At 34.8% G+C, this 13,798-nt stretch overlaps 1 long non-coding RNA gene across 3 annotated transcripts in view; it reads left to right on the top strand.

Moving 5' to 3' along the window:
* LOC134728831 (uncharacterized) overlaps positions 1-13,798 on the top strand; it is a 305,274-nt gene that overhangs the window by 257,464 nt on the left and 34,012 nt on the right. For 2 of the 3 annotated variants that reach the window (XR_010109666.1, XR_010109667.1), the window contains exons 4-5: positions 8,747-8,869; positions 12,642-12,729. This is a non-coding gene — a long non-coding RNA (uncharacterized LOC134728831). The remainder of the gene's footprint in view (positions 1-8,746; positions 8,870-12,641; positions 12,730-13,798) is intronic. The other variant, XR_010109668.1, reaches the window with a different exon arrangement.

Here is a 13,798-nt window from a genome sequence, read left to right as displayed (position 1 = left end):
AATTGGTATTTATATAAAGTAACATTAAATATGAGAAGTCACATAAGTGAAATCAAAAGGAAATGAAGCAATTTTTGAAAAAGACTATGACCCAATAGTGAACTAAAACTAATGAAGAGAAAGTAGAAGGTTTTTTCCAGAATAAATCTGATAAAATGATTATGCTGTGAATTTTCCCTATTTTCCCATTTTATAGTGATTTTTAGCTTATGTGACATCAGCCCAGCACCAAATGTTCTCTGACACACTAAGGATTTTCTTGCCACAACATTAGACTTTTCGAAGCCTAAGAACAATGAAGGCTTATGAATGACTTTGTCACTACTCTTTACCACACAATAATATCCTTCCCTTCTTTTAAAATTTGTCTCAAACCTCTTTATTTTACGAAGGCTTCCATAATCGATTCCATAATCTCCCAGATTTTTCATCTTTATGACAAAACTTCTATCACTTTAGCCCTAAATTATCTACTTTTATATATCTCAGTCACTTTGTACTTACATGTAGGTTTCTTTTTCTGGCTTTCCCACTGTGTGATAGGGATTAAAACTTGTGTTTCCTTTAATAATGAGATACTAAATTAGAAAAGAACAATAACTAACAATACCCTAACAGCCTAAGCAACTACTCTTACCATTTCTCTTATTCTGTGTCTCATCTATATGAACATCAGAGATACAGCTATCCACTATCTTCTTCTCACTTAAGCACTTTGATCTGCTGTTAAATAGTCTGAATTTGTAATATGATATTTAACAGATGCATCAGTATATTTTGGATGTTTGTACCCTCCAAATCTCATATTGACATGTAATCCCCAATGTTGAAAGTGCAGCCTAGTGGGAGGTGATTGGATCATGGGGGCAATTCCTCATGAATGGCTTCGTGTTCTCTCAGTGGTAATAAGTTCATAGTAATGAGTGCACCCAAGATCTGTTTGTTAAAAAGAGTCTGGGACCTCTCTCACTCTCTCTTGCCCCCTCTCTCACCGTATAATACAATGGTCCCTCTCTGCCTTCCACCATGGGTAAAAGTTTCCTGAGGCCTCACTGGAAGCAGAACTGGCACCACGTTTCTTGTACAGCCCACAGAACTGTGAGCCAAATAAACCTCTTTTCTTTATAAATTACCCAGCCTCAGGTATTCTTTTATAGCAATACAAAATGGAAACAATGGAAATAACAAATTTCTAGAATCTTCAAGTCAATATCCCAAAAGGCTAGAATCAGAGGAGAATTGATGGTAAAAAGAAGCAAAGGGTGTAAGGAATCAGCACTGAATATATATTTGATATGCCAGTTTCTATTATAGGTGTTTTACAGATAGGATACCAGTTATATCATTGCAACAATCCCACTCAGTGAGCATTGTTGCTCACATTTTATACATGAAGCTGTGAATACAAGTGGCCAAGTGTTTTGGACAGAGTCAGGCTGCTTATAGCTGGTAGAGCCAGGAATTGCACCCACTATCAGGTAGTTAGACTAAAAATGCTCATTTCCTTTCAAAACACTGTGTATCTCACAAAGAGAAATTTTGAATTTGTATTGTAACTGAGAGAATATAATTGAGACTTTTGGAAGAGAGAGAATTAAAAATTAAGCTTTGGGGTTTTGTTTGTAGTTATAAATACCACTTTCAGATTTTTTTTCACTATATATTTCCTACTCAAAGATTTGTTAAAATATTTACTTTATCAAACACATACACAATTCTTCCAATGGTAAGATTTTTATTTTTGTGTCATTCCTGGTTTACATTTTCATGAAAATATATTTAATTCAAAACAAATATTGCTGTAAACCTGCATCATAATTAATAACTAATTTTCTTTACAGACTGTCATAATTTTAGAATCTGGCTTGATTTTCACTTGTTTTGCTCTTCCTTTTGCAAATCACCAGAAAAAAACACAGAAAATCAAATTGAATCAACATTGCTTTTATGTCTGCCACATTAACTACACTACAACTTTTTGAAGAGAACTCAGCAAAAAGATAACATGAAGATTAACACCAGAGTATTACATACAGAAGATAGATCTTAGAGCCAACAGGCAACATTTGTTATTTCCATAAATACTTACATTTATCTAAATTCTAGAAAGAAAAAATGCAAATTAATGCAATAACTCTTGTCTCTTAGGAAGATATTTTCAAATGTGTTGTTACACTATCATTTATTCAGTGCCATAAATAAACTTCAGTGTTAACAAGCATAAATTAAATCAAGGTCTCTGACCCAGGGTCTAGCTATCAAGTAAAACTGTAACAAATCATAAAATGTAATCACATCTAAAGTCTTCATTGTTATAGGAGTAAATGAAGTAGAGTAAATTAAGAACAATGTGATTTATGTTTCCATTAAACAGAACACTGGGGCAATTTGAGACAGTACTTTAGATAACTTTTTAATAGATTGTTAAATTTCATGACTGAAAAGAAATTGGAGATTATCTAATCTAATATCCTTGTTTTTTTGTGACTGTTGTTTTTACAGATGAGGAAAATAATGTCTGGAGAAGTTTATTATTTGTCTGAAGTTACAAAGATTTTTCTGTTAGGGATGGTACTATAATAAAAATGAGACCTTTTTTTTCATTATATATATTTCCTTCATTAAATATATATAATATGCATTATGTAATGCATATTAAGGAAAATAGAAGTATCTCTATAATTTTTAGTTATAATATGTTCTATCTTTTTTGTTTTTAAATTATGAGGAAAAATAGGATAAAATTAAAGTAAAAGTTACTCTGACCTTTGGTGCTGAGCCATACCTCAACGAGGATATCACTGTAAGGCTGGAGTATAGATTAGGAATAAATGAGGCCAAATTTAACCAGAGTTTTCCTGGAATATTTTGTATATTTCTCAACCAAGGGAAAGGAGGACAATATCAAAATTAGGAAACCACATTGACAAGCCACTGGTGTTTGGACAAACTGAAGAGAGTTGACATAAATGTGACTGGGGAGTAGATTTGGCTCAAGTAGTAAGGCTGGTATGGTAGGAAACTAACACAGTTATCTGCCTTACCTCAAATGTGTCTCCCTCGTTTATTAATCAATAAGATTTAGAGCAAACCTAAATATTTGTCACTGGTAAATAGAGTGAAAGACTGTGATATGGTTTGGATATTTGTCCCCTCATGATCCCGTGTTGAAATGCAATCGCCAATGTTGGAAGTGGGGATGTGATTAGATTATGGGGATGGATCCCTCATGAATGGTTTAGCATCATTCCCATGGTGATAACTGAGTTCTTGCTCAGTTAGTTCAGGCAAGATCTGGTTGTTTAAAAGTGCATGGCATCTCCCTGCTCTCTCTCTTTCTCCAGCTTTTGCCAGATGATACACTGGCTCCCTCTTTGCCTTCCACCATGATTGTAAGCTTCCTAAGGCCTCAGGAGAAGCAGACACCAAAAGCATGCTTCCTGTAGAGCCTGAAGAACCAATTAAACCCCTTTTCTTTTAAAATTATTCAGTCTCAAGTATTTTTTTAAGAGCAACACAAAATCAGCCTAGTGCAGACTGAGACAGGAGTTTCTGTCTTCCTCCAAAATATAAATAAAGACTACAGCAACTACTATTACAATTAATAGTATAGCAGTAATCATACAAGTAATATTAGATCAACACAAGGCTACGAACTTGGAGCTTTCCTAAGGAGTTCTTATTTCCACAGTAGTCTTTTCAACATGTTTTTGACCATGGCTGCCTCTACCCATGTTTTCTAAGAACCAATGCATTAATTTCATTCCTCAAAAATTCTGTGTTTTTTATTTTCCTATATTTATATTCTTTCTTTTTATTTTTTAATAGTATTTTATGAAAATTATCTTTATTTTTTAAAATAGACACATTTATGTGTCTGACATTGTTCTAGGCCCTTCATAAATATTTAAACTATAATTTATGTAATAACACTATAAAATAGGTCCCTACTATTATTCTCATTTTGCAAGTGAGGAAAAAAAAGCATCCTGGAGATATAAAGAAATTTTTTCATGGTCATCTAACTGGTGAGTGAGACCATTAAGATTTTAACCTAGGTTTAAAGTCATAGAAAACTCACCAAAAGCACAACTTACGAAGCCAGACTGGTTTCCTATTCTATAACTGATATAACTCTTCTATAACTGATACATCATTCCTATTCTATAACTGAGATATCTTTCTATTCCATAACTATTTTATATTCTATAACTCTTCTATAACTGATATGTCTTTTCTATTCTTTAACTGATATATCTTTCCTAGTTTCTCATGGAAAAAATTAAAAAGCACAAGACTTACGAAAAAAATTAATATATATAATTTTAAGAGGGGTCCTTTGAGGGTTAAAAGTGGAACTTGTCAATTGAGAAAAATGATGAGACAAGTCTTAATCATTTTAGGAGGTTTACTTGCCAAAGTTAAGGATGCACTCCCTCCAGACAGGTCTATGCCTTTCTCCGAAGATGATTTTGAGGGCTCCAAATTTAAAGGGGAAAGGGCAAGATATTGAGAAGTACACAATTTTCATGTAAGAGGGGGGAAGAAAAAAATAGTCATTCATGCCTTTGTCTGGCTCAGTGAATCCGAATTTTTTTACATACAATGATGTATTAGGGTTCTCTAGAGGGACAGAACTAATATATAAAATACTACTCAATAAACTCCCATGTATATGGAGTTTAAGTTAAGTTTTATATATATATGGGAGTTTATTAAGTAGTATTAACTCACACAATCACAAGGTCCCAAAATAGGCCATCTGCAAGCTGAGGACCAAGGACACCAGTCTGAGTCCCAAAGCTGAAGAACTTGGAGTCCAATATTCGGAAGCAGGAAGCATCCAGCACAAGAGAAAAATGTAGGCTGGGAGGCTAAGACAGACTAGCCTTTTCACATTTTCCTGCCTGTTTTATATTCTGGCCACCCTGGCAGCTGATTAGATTGTGCCCACCCAGATTAAGGATGGGTCTGCCTTTCCCAGCCTGCTGACTGAAAGGTTAATCTCCTTTGGCAACACCCTCACAGACACACCTAGAATCAATATTTTGCATCCTTCAATCCAATCAAGTTGATACTCAGTATTAACTATGACAAATGACATAGACAAATGGGGCAGTCGAAAAATGTGGGGAATGTGTATTTTACATAAGACAACATAAGACAAAATGGGGCAGGGGAACAATCGGATATGCATTTGTGTCAGGTGGGCAGAGGGGTGACTGCACCTGTAAAGATAAGCTATAAATTTACATGGCCATGGTGAAACTTTAACAGAATACCTTAGAGTAAAGATCTTGCAGCTCACTAAAAATTTGCTTGTGGGCAAAACATGGGGGAGGCATGGAGCTTTTCATCTTGTAGCCATCTTATTTAGAAACAAAAAAGGAGGAGTTAGGTTTGTGTGACCCAGTTCCCAGCTTGACTTTTCCCTTTGGCTTAATGAATTTGGGGTGCTAAGATTTAATTTTCTTTCACAAACTCTAGATTATGTAATTAGTTCAGGAACACTGCATTTGATTATTGCATGAGGATGCCAGAAGAGTAGATCATGCAGAAAATTGAATTTTACTATTTATTATGATAATTCTTTTATGAAAAGGCTAAATAAATTTCTTGATCTATTAGAGGAACTTGATGGGATAGGTTCATTCTTCAAGTTTGGGAATAAGAGTAGAGGAGAGCTACACTGTTTTGCAAAATAGAGAGAAAAATGTGTAGTTTCATGGGATATGTAAGAGTGAAGGATGGAGTGAAGAGATGAGCCGGCAAGTTTGTTGGAGTCTAGTTCTGTATGATGTAAAGACCAAAAGAGCCTGGGAGCAGTGGCTCATGCCTGTAAACTCAACACTTTGGGAGGCCTTGGCGGGCCAATCACTTGAGGTCAGGAGTTCGAGACCAGCCTGGCTCTCTACTAAAAATACAAAAATTAGCCCGGTGTGGTGGCACATGCCTGTAGTCCCAGCTACTCGGGAGGCTGAGGCAGAAGAATTGCTTGAACCCAGGAGGCGGAGGTTGCAGTGAGCTGATCACCACTGCACTTCAGCCTGGGTAACAGAGGGAGACTCCACATTAAAAAAAAAAAAAAAAAAAAAAGAGGAGCCCAAGTGTTAAGGTGTTAAGGTGGAAGAGTAGCAATGTCAAATAGGTTATATTGGATAGGTTATATTGGACTGAAGGTTCTTTTCCATTCAATGTGCTGTGTGACTTCCTCCAGGAAACTCCAGTTTTTGTATTAGTCAGTAGTCTTGCATGAGAGCTTTCTGTGTGTAGGTGGTTACCCTTGAAGGAGCTTTGTTGCACATCTGCATGCTTGGGGACAGAGAGAAACTACTCTCAACTGGAGTTCAGGGGTCTCAAGGACTGTGAGAATGTGATTACGTGGAATCCTTTGCTGGCTTTTGGGCTTCCACAGGGAGTAGAATTGGAGTTTGTGCCATTCTGTCTCTATCTTGGGGGTGAAGCAGATTCTTAGGTTTTTTGTTCATAGTGTTCCTGATTCAGTTGAACTAAAAATCCACCTTCTAAAGGACAAAAATTACACAGTTTCCACAAGACTGTTTAAAACATTGTACTACATGGCTGTCACTCAGTCATTCATTGACCTATTAAATCAGGGAATGTATGAGAACATTGACTATATATAACAATAAGTAAATTTATCAACTAGAATCCTGTTGTCATGTTTGTTCTAGAGAAAAATTATGTATATTGTGTATAAAACTTTGTCTTGGTTAAAATCATTTGTAGCTATAGTTAAGTAAAAAAAATGTACTCTTATTTCTGGGTTTCTGGATATATATTCTAATTAATCATATTTTATATTTCCCAGTATAATTTTTATGATCTGGCATAAAACATCACTCAAGTTTTCATATGAGTAAAGTCTTGAATTTAGAAATTATGATAGTTTATTATGCATGCCATCCAATTCCTGCTGTAAGCATTTGATAACAAATGGATTAATAATCTTTATCTAGATATCATTTATCTTTGTGTCAGATCATAACTTATTGTTATATATTTTTATCTTAAATATTTACTATCTGTCCTTTGCAAACAGGGTCCCATTTAAATTCAATCAGTGTGAGTGATGAAAATTTTGAAAGGCAGACAAAGAGAACCTGTTATAGGCTATAGGCATGTACATGGGCTTTGGCAATGAAAGAATTTGCCAATAGTTTCTAGGCATTATTCTCTGAATGGCCTGCAGTTGAGATGATCTGCATTTGTCTCCTACCATTTTCTTCTCTCCTGAATTTTGTATCATTCCTTTCAGTGGTAATGTAAGCCTCTATTTTCTTGCTTCTATTATCTAAGGTAGTTCCTTCTCCTGACCAAACCCAAATTGACACAGTCTGCTTTACCTTGGCCCTAGCCATTCAATACTCACTCATTATTTCTCTATTTACATCATCAGTTAAGTATAATTTTTCATATCCTCTATTTCTTAGCAAACGGCATAAGGAAATAATTATTTCTTCGGAGCAACTATTACAAGTTCTCTGTCGTTTGAATTACTCTTAATATATAAAATATAATTTTGTTTCTCTCCCCTTAAGACTTAATACTTGGATATTTTCTTCTCCCCACCCCCCAAATCCCCAATTATGCCAAAACATTTGTCACTATAAACGTGAACATCTTTTTTTATGATCAGATATCTCCTGCAAGATAACAAACTGTGTAGTAAACATATTTTTTACAAATATTTCATGATTTGAACATGTTAAATTATCAATGCTAAATCAATTTTCTTTCGGATTTAAATTTAAAATGACACTAGCGTTTCTAATCATTTTAAAACAGGCTCTGATGGCATTTGAATCAACCTTTTAAAAAACAAAGCAGGTTTTTAATAAAGCATAAAGCCATGGGGTTTTGCATTGCTTAATGAACTATAGCACTTTCTAATTAGATAATTACATGCTTATACATAGGTCAGAATAAATAAGTTTATATATGTTTACCAAACTGTGACAGTATCAATCTGTAGCAGTAGTTGATTATACACATTCAAATAAATTTTAATAATAATTGAAAAAATATTACAGCCTTTTAGAGCAGAAAAAGATATAAAATATATGATCCAAATTCATTTTTTGACAAATACGTAATATGTCTTTTGGAAAAACTACATTATTACCACTAAATACTATTGGCCTTGTTTATAATTAAAAAATGATCTTTCCCTCAGAAAGTTTTGTTATCTTCTTCTGCTGCACTCTCTATATAATTAGTGCCCCAACACAGAAAATATCCTGAAAATTCATACATATGCCAATGAAATAATAAAAGAAGACATATATATTAAATATATTAACTTTGATCTACTGTAGATTTTCCTTGGTAAATATTAAATCAAGTTTAGCCTAAAGCTATCTTCTTACATATTTTAAGTTCAGCCTAAAAGTTTCTCTGTATATCGTCAACTATAACTGAAATGGAGTTGTACACAAACTGTAGTCTACTCTTGTGCCAATTACCAAGTTTTGGCCAAAGGTGGCCAACTGTTCAAACTGTGTTCAAATAAGGAAAATGCCAGGCTGTAACCAATTTGGCTGTTTCCTTACCTCACTACCATTGTCTGCATGTCTCTATCCTTTTTCTGTCCATAAATCTTCTACCACATGGCCATGCTGGAGTCTCGGAACCTACTTTGGCTCGGGAGGCTGCCCAATTCATGAATTGTTCTTTGCTGAATTAAACTCTGTTATTAATTCAGCTAATGTTTTTATTTTAACAGATGGCATCAGAAGTGGGATCTAAAGTAAAGCTTCTAACAATCCCCATGAGCACTGAGTGACCAAGCAAGGTACACGCCAGGCCTGTTCTGTCTGTTGCTCTCGCAGAGCAGCTGGGGATCGTGGTAAGTTTTCTTTTGGATTCTGAAGCTCCACAGATTTGTGTTTTGAGCTCTCTGAGTTTCCTTGAGTGAAAGTATGATCCAAACTGGGTTTGGAACTCTTAAGAGAAATTGGACTGGGTCCACAATTGAATTAGATCTGATCATTAACCGGCTTGAATCCAGTTAGAGAGCTCTTATATCTGATTGGGTCAGAAAGAAATAGGTAGTAAATGCCAATATTGCAGGGGGTGTAAAATTTGGCTTTTGTAAACTCACAGGGATTTTTGTGTTCTATGCCTTTGTTTCATTTTAGGTGGAGAAAAAAATCATTAGCTAAGTTGATCAAAAGAAACTGAGAGCCAAAGCCAATATTTCAGGTAGAAATAGGATCCTTAATTACTTAAGAACTGAGTTCCTTCTGGCTTATACATGCATAAATATTAGATCCTGGAAGCAGCAATGTCTTACAGACATGGCAGAATCTTACTAAAAATAAGTTACAGTAGAATCTTCCAAATAAACAACACTGCAGCAGAAACTTCTAAAAAGATTTCAATGTTTTTATTTAAAGAATTTGTAAAAGGCAAATAAAAAGCTTACGTGACTGATAGATAAGAAAAATTAAATCTGCTAACCCTTTGTCTTAGTTACCAACCCATCTCAAGGGTGGAAAAAAAGCTATCCTAGATAAGTTGTTTATAAAAGGTAGACCCTAAGGTAAAATAGGCTTGCTTTGTTTTTCAGATCTACCCATGCTGAATCCAGGCATACAGAATGCTTTCTGGCCTTATTCCTTAATAGACTCCAACCTTAACAAAAGTAATTTTAGGTAAAAAAAACAGTAGCTAAGTTAAAAAGAACACCCTATTGAACTAAAATATACCTTTCTGAAATTTAATTGGCTATCTTAAAACTCTTTTATAAATAAAATTTATATCTATGAAGGAAATCTCCAATTTTAAGGATGTCTGCCTATGTGTGGTTGAAACTCTTACCATCTTTTAAATTTACATAATAAGTCATACCTTTGTTTAAGGTGCTTTTCTGGCCATCCTGTCTTAAGTGAACTTTTATTTAAGCTGTTTTTTTTCCTTAGTTTGAGAAAATGATGATACAATATTTAGGCCTAAAATCTTAGCTCTGTGCTTATGAAATTTAAATTTTTCTGTTCCATCTAAGAGTTGTCCCTTTAGAAATTCAAATTTCTTGCCTAGTACACAATTGCTTAGGGTAATGAAACAGGTAATTGGATGATTGGAAGGCTCAATGGGGAAAAGAAAAGCTATTTAAAAGCCAGCAAATGAAAATCCTTTATGAAAGCTATATGATCTGTTTCTGTGTGTTTGTATCTGTATATGTGTATGTGATATTTGGTAAATAAAGCTAGCTTTTAAACTGTTGGTAAAATGTAAGTGGTTTCAAAATTATCAAGTTGAATATAATTAGATATATGCTTGATTTAACTGTGAGCTTATATCTTTGATTTAGAGTCTCTGGATCCATGGGTCTGGATAGGTGGCAATGATAAAGTCTGGAGACATGTTTTTAGTGCCTATATCAGGGGCTGCAAGCCAGAATCAAGCTCAATGTGGTCCCTTCTTCCTCTGTTTTCCCTTTTTTGCCTCCTGGATATTTTTGGAAGGGTTGGTTTCTCCAGGTATGGTCTTAACAACTGTTTCCTCTCCTGATGGACTCAGACAAGCCTTGACCTTCCTAGTCCTCATGTATGTCACATGGCTACTTGGGACCTAGAATGACTGGGGGAAGTCATTGGGGAGGCTACCTGTGTCATAGTATCAAAGTTCTTTTCAGTAATTTAAAATCTTAGAATCATATTTTTTTAAATTCAGTAACAGATAATCATAAAATGTCTGAGTCATTTGTAAGCTAATATACTGAGATATTAATTAATAAATATACATTTAAGTCTCTATACCTTGACATGTTATTTTTATGTGGTATTGATATAAGAGTTAAGAAGGAATTACTTAGGCAGACAGCAAGGCCACGGGAGTTCTCACTAGGGCTTTTCTTTTTAATGAAAAGCAGCTTCAAATTATTTTCCTTTCTAATGAAGAGCAGCCTGTAAAATCGCGCTGCAGACATAGATGCCAGCAGTTGTGCCAATCATGGTAAAGATGGTGGCTCCATCTTCCCTTCTCTTTGTCAGCCATGTGTACAGTGAGAAGCAGACAAGATGGCTCCGATCAACTGGAAAGCCCATTTGCACCATTTGCATAATTAGATTATGGTTGGGCCACCAGTTTCCCCTCCTCCACCCTCTCCTCCACCCACTATGTAGATGTCATACCTGATTGAACCAATCTGTGAGCCCTATGTAAATCAGACACTGAATTCTCCAGCCTGCCTATAATGTCTGCTGCAGTCTGCTGCCCCTCCTCTTTTCAGATGTCTCTCTCTCTCTCTCTCTCTCTCTCTCTCTTTCTCTCTTCCTCTCTTCCTCTCTCTCTCCTCTGTCCTCTCTCCTCTCTCTCACTAGGAGCTGCTCTCCTCTCTCCTTTCTGCTGTCTATTGAACTTTCTACTCCTTAACCCACCCACATGTGTCCATGTCCTGAACTCTTTCTCAGCACATGGCAATGAACCTCAGGATATATACCCCAGACAACCGTAGCTGCTTCAGTATAGAAAAGCTAAGTATGTTTAGACTGTTAATAAACAATAATTTGGATAACCATCTTTCTAAAAACGTGTAAAATATTTTTTTATCTACAAATACTGATATAAAACAGTTCAAAATTACTTTCCAGGGTTATCACTGGAAATTAGGGTTACTAAGAGTTAAAAACTACTAGATATGAGATAATTCTTTTTTCAGAGTGTATAAGCAAAGCAAAATATGTGTTTGATGAGGAAAGTTATAAAGGCATAAAAATGTGTGTTAAAAATTATGTTTGGTTTGAAGTTACTTAAAGATTTCAAATTGAAGGAATAAAAAGCAGATAAGATGAATGTAGAAAGTTGGGGAAAATGTAACATAAAAGATTTACAGAAATGTGTGCTTAAAAAATGATAGATTTGATAATTGTATTTATGAGGTTTTGTTAAAATCAGTTTTCATATTGATAATACACTAATAGGTTTTCCCTTTTTAACAAGAATTTTGTGTAGTATTAACATGCCAGTATAATATTTTCATTCACCTTTTCAGTAAACTGAGGAAAAGAAAGAGTAAATAAGAACAGAGAGATTCTGTCTCATGCTGTCTTGTCTTTTGATTGTTTAGAAAACTGAGTCCCCTTGATCAAAGACAAACAGGTTTTGTTTTTAAAAATCTTTTAATTATTACTTTGGTAAATGAGTCACTGTGGTCTTATGGTGACCTCTGATCCTATTTTGGTCAAGTGCTCTAAACCTTTGACATATTTGACAGGCTTCGCAAAATCAAATTTCAACTTCAAAATTACGTCTTTTTTTACCTCTCACTTTGGGGTGCTCCAGAGGCCACCTGAAGCATCCAAAGGAGAAGTAAATGGGATTATTTTACATGTTATGTTACAAGGGAAGGATTGTCAAATGAGAAATAATATTTAACCTTCTTCAGGTTACATTTTAATGAATGTTATTCATATGTGTTCCAAAATTGTATGGGATTTCTAAAATTCTAAAGTGTATAATATTTTGTTATTTTAGACCACAGAAATAACCAAATTTCCTAGTCAATTGTGTCATTAACTATGACTATTCAAAGCCATTTTCACAGTTAATTGCTTCTGAAGCAGATTCTGAAAACTTCACAAGTATATAAAATCCTAGAATATGTTGTTTTTCAGGAGGTTCATGACAGGATGAAAAGAAACCTGAGAAGCACTCTTGAACAGAGGTTTCTGAATAACTTTCGAATCATATCATTTGGACTGGGTAAGAAATCTCTGAAACTTTAATAAAAAGACTGACTGGTTTATCTAAATCAGCCAGTACTGAAGTTGCTCAGATATACAATTTGAATAAACTTCATTGTCTAGGTAAAATTACCCATGATAACCCATCATTTATCAGTGCTGTGCACTTAAATTGGAGAAACAACTGGTATTCAAGAGGACATAATTCGAATAAGCATGAACTCTTAGAGAACTAGGGCAGCAGGCTTGTCCTCTTGAGTCCTTAAAGCTTTTGTTATTAAATGGTCTACATTCCATGACTCATCATGGAAAAGATAAAATGATCCCGATAAATGTATATGTGTGTGTGTGTGTGTGTGCGTGTGTGTGTGTGTATATATATATATATATATATGGACTTCTAAATTGCTAAAATAGTTTATGACCAAAATGTTTGGTTTGTTAAACTCACATTCCTGGGAAGACATTCAAAACTTCAGGTACATTTCACTACCTGATGGGCCATTTAAACATTTATAGAAGGATTTAATCACTTGTCATCTCAATGCATGTTTTCTAGTTATACAAAAGTTTCTCATGTAAGAAGGCTGATGTTATAACAGTAGCTCATTATGCCACAGTATATTTTCACAAGGTAAAGAAAATTCTTCGTGGTTCACTGACTGGGGACAATCAACCTCTCACAATCTAGAACCCAAAGATTCTAGATTGTGATCCAAGAGCATCAGAGAAAAACTGCCCTTGCCATCCACATTGTAGCATAACTTTGGGACCTTGAACCTAAGGTTCATAATCTCACAACTCAGAAGCATCCCTCTATACTCTTGGAACTGTACACCCTTTGAAACCCTTAAAATAAAACTAGGCAGAGAAGTTTCTCCCCAGAAGAAGATGGCATCCTTGATGTGGACAGCTTTATCCCAAGATCACGGATCGAGACTTTTCTACTATCATGAGACTCTTATCTTTCAATTTTTTTCTTTGCTTATGCCTCTTTGAATAATAGAAGTAAAAAGGGGGTCTGTTGTGTGGACTCATGGAATATACTTTGTGAAAAATTTTGCAGCCAGCCTTATACATGGATAAGC

Source organism: Pan paniscus, chromosome 14 (genome assembly GCF_029289425.2).
Source record: "Pan paniscus chromosome 14, NHGRI_mPanPan1-v2.0_pri, whole genome shotgun sequence".
NCBI lineage: Eukaryota > Metazoa > Chordata > Mammalia > Primates > Hominidae > Pan > Pan paniscus.
Note: the sequence above shows the minus strand (reverse complement) of the source record. Positions and strands in the feature narration are given on the sequence as shown.